Below are 3,747 nucleotides of genomic sequence, written 5' to 3' on the forward strand. Positions count from 1 at the left end.
CTTTTAAAATAGTTAAACATTTTGTTCTGGTTCTGCTTTTTTTGTGCTAATTTTAGCTTCTATCAGCTTCTTTCTGCTAATTTTCTTTTATTTTCTTTTATTGCTTCTCTCAGCTCATTTCTGCAATTTAAGCTACTTTATAACTTGAAAAATATAGAAAAAACACATTTTTTTCCTTCTGTATGGCATGTATCTCATTTCACAATTTTTGTGCTATTTCAACAATTCATATATCAAAATGTTTAGCTCCTTCAGGACAGTTTGGCTGTCTTTTGGAATTTCAACTACTTTTTGTAGCCACTTCACTTTTCGGACACATTTTTCCCATTGAAAATGAATGGAGCTGTTTTCAAACTCCTTAAAACCCTTCAAAATGTTTATAAATCTTTACTGTACCTTACACATTTTGTTCTGGTTCAGTTCTTTTTAACTTCCTTATACTACATTTAGCTTTGTGCTAATATGAGCTTTTGTCTGCCTTTTCTTGCTAAAATTCTACTCCTTTCTGCTATTCTTCTGCTAGATTCTACTTTAGCTTTCAGCTTCTCTTTGCTAATTTGAGCTTTTTATGGTTATTTCAGCTGCTTGCTGTAGTTGTAGCTACTGTTCAAATGTTATGAGCTAAAATAAGTATTTAAGCTAAATTCACATTTTTCAGGCCATTTCAGCTTCTTTTCGCAAAGTTCAGCAAACGTGCTCCTTCTGCCTTTTCAGCATCTTCAGCTACATTTTAGATGTGTTAATGCACATTTCAGCTGTTTTAGCTATTTTACAACATTGAAGAAATTTATAGTTATTACAGATTAGTACTGATGTTAGAAACAACACTAGTTTATTAGGGTTTCCTTTTTATAATATTTTTATAATGTGTGATCTATTGACATAGAGTAGTTACATGTCCGAATCATAGACAACACATAAGTGAACTGTTATAATAACATTAGGTTGAGTTTATTGGATGAATGCCTGTGATTCAGCCGTAGGTCAGTAGGGGGCGAACTCAGGCATTGAAGAATCATGTATAAAAAGATGTACTTCCTGGCTTTTGGCCAGTGGGGTTTTCCTTGTCAGCCTGGTGACAAATAAACCTCACTCAGGTTTTCAGAATTCTGGTGTTGTATGACTTTATTCCATACACAAATCATTTTATTTAACAAGTGTGTTTTCATCTTGACTTCAGTCGTATTGAACACGTATTTTATCTTACAGTTTTTGGTGACACCCGACGATCTGCTGACGGTCGAATTGACAGCGGTGGTGTGTTGGGGCTTCGGCTGGATAGGCCGGTCGTGGGAGCCGCCATATCGACGCACGTCCTAAGGCGCCAATAAACAGGTGAGCAAAATCTTTTTGCTTTCCGTCTTGTTAACATAACGGGACTGTGCGACGATCGGTGTTTCTGCGTGATGGCCTATGTGTCGGAGCGTTGAAACAGACCCGCTAATTGTTAGCTTCTGTGTTAGCGTTGCTACGCTATGCCTGTGTGAACCAGTGTAGCAATGTTAGCTTGTTAGCTTGTCGGTCGAAGACATAACAAACGTGGTTAATGTGGACGGTAAGAGAAGGTTTTTAAAGCGTTTAAACTTATCAGACTGTGGAGGTTTAAGGTCATACAATATATGGGGCCCTTTTTAGGTGGTGACATTATTTCTTAGGCCGTTTTAAGCGCGTTTCCGAAAATCCCGTGGTGAGCTTTCTGTAAAAGGCTGCGCTGGACGGGTGGGAGTAGACTAAACAAATTTGTGGTGGCGAGTGGGCCTTTGTTTTACTTTCATTCCTTTTTTCCTGCTAATTTTACTCTTTTTACAGCACTTTCACCACCTGTAAGCTAATTTTAACTCGTCTGCTACATTTAGTTTCTTATTCAAATAATTTTAGTTTCTTTTCTGCTATTTTAGCTATTCTTCAGCTAATTCTTCTGCTTTTTGTGCTTCGTTCTTAATCTTTCTGCTTTTTGAGCTTTTTATGCTTCTTTTGTGTTTCAGATAAACTTGATTAAACTTTAGCTTTCAGCTAAGGGTTTCAGCAAGAAATGTTCACACTTGCATTTGCAGGAAATCCAATTTCTGTAGTTTCAGCTAAATTTATCTTTTTATGGTGATTTTAGCCACTACTTTTAGCTGCTTAATTCAGCAAGTGTGTGCTCTTTCTGCTTCTTTGTGTAAGATTCAGCTTTTTCAGCTACTTTTCTGCTATTTTTTCACATTTTGTTGTCCATTTTACGACAAATTGCACAATTTTTGTACATCTTTTCTTTCTCATCAGGCTTTCTCAAGTTTCTTTAAAGGACTTAGATTCCTCTGGGTTATTTACTTGGTCAAAAGCGAACCCCAAGGGAAAAAAAATGCAATTTGTCCACAACTAAATAAAGTGAGCAGTTTGAAGAAGAGCACAGCAAATAATAATGACCTGCAGGAAGGATTGTATCATGAAAGACATCGGGACACAGACCACAACTTCGAGTGCTTTATTGGGTTTTTCACTGCTGGGGAATGTTGTCCCAAATGTCACCAACAGTTTGTAAAAATGTGTCATTTAGTAAGAGTTCAAGCAAAAAATATATTATTTTATTAATACTTCGGCTCCTCAAACAAAGCAGCTTGATCAAAAGATTACGACAGGATTAAGAAAACTAAAACAAAAAAAAAACATTTTGGATGAGAGGTGAACCAAGACAGGAAGTCCATTTCTGTTCAACTCTTACAATTAACGTGACTTAAAAGACTGACAGTTTACAGCAATATATTTAGGAGCCAATGATCTAGAAGAGAAGGAGGCTAATTATTCTCTATGGAGTCGGTGGAGCCCAAAGTAAAGCTCAAATGAGAGTGAAAATTGGTTTTATGATGCTTAACTAGACAAGTTGTTCCTTTTCTATGGCTTTTTTTGTCCAAACCGCAGCAAAACATTATCAAATACAATCAACAGCAACCTGATTAAAAAGAAGAAGCCGAGGTGTCACACGGGGCTCGCGGGGGGAGGGACGTCGTTCACTCATTAAACCGATTACAGACCAGATTTACGGCTCTGCGTAGCGTGGAAAATAAAACGGGGTGAAGTTGACGTTGGAGGAAAAGGGCAGGTGAGAGGACAGATAAGGGAGCTGTGTGAACACGGCGGCGGGGAGCACAGGGTTGATGTAAAGTCAGCGAGCATTAAAAAAAAAAAAGAAAAGAAAAAAGCCCTCAGGAATGTTGGCGGCGAGAAAACGACAACGGCCGTAATGGTTTCCATATGGCGAGGGAGAGGAGAGCGGGAGAACGCGGGATGATGGAGAGAGAGGAGAAGCAGCGATGATAAGGCTTCCAGCTGGGGGGNAAACACACACACACACACACACCCTGCTGTCCAGAGGCGGCCCAGAATGCTGCAGCATCCATGTCACATCCAGTACATATCACACTACGGACAACCACAGAGACACGGGATGGAGGCACGCAGGATGCTTTGGCATTTGAAAAGAGCACGTCCACACACACACATACACACACACACACACGCACACACACACACACACACCTTGTCCTGCTGCGTTGGATACACTCAGCACAACACACTGCAGACGAGGAGCGTCTGAAACCTGTAGCTGCAGGAGAAAACAAGCTAACAAACTGACTGCAGAGACACTTTTTATCCTCTTTGAACAAAGCTGAGCAACGGAGCCATATTCAGGTCAACAGAAACTTTTTCTCAAGCAACCCCCCCGCCGCCCCCCCTCGTCTCCCTCTTTTTCCTCATCTCCTTCTC

The 3,747-nt window shown here is 39.8% G+C and overlaps 1 long non-coding RNA gene across 1 annotated transcript; it reads left to right on the forward strand.

Annotated features, from left to right (window-relative positions):
- Positions 1-1,133: 1,133 nt before the first annotated feature.
- LOC106525127 (uncharacterized) lies at positions 1,134-3,169 on the forward strand. Its single transcript, XR_001311080.1, has 2 exons — positions 1,134-1,335; positions 2,266-3,169. It is a non-coding gene; the product is annotated as an uncharacterized LOC106525127 (long non-coding RNA).
- Positions 3,170-3,747: the final 578 nt, after the last annotated feature.

This window comes from Austrofundulus limnaeus, unplaced genomic scaffold, assembly GCF_001266775.1.
Source record: "Austrofundulus limnaeus strain Quisiro unplaced genomic scaffold, Austrofundulus_limnaeus-1.0 Scaffold213, whole genome shotgun sequence".
Classification (NCBI taxonomy): domain Eukaryota; kingdom Metazoa; phylum Chordata; class Actinopteri; order Cyprinodontiformes; family Rivulidae; genus Austrofundulus; species Austrofundulus limnaeus.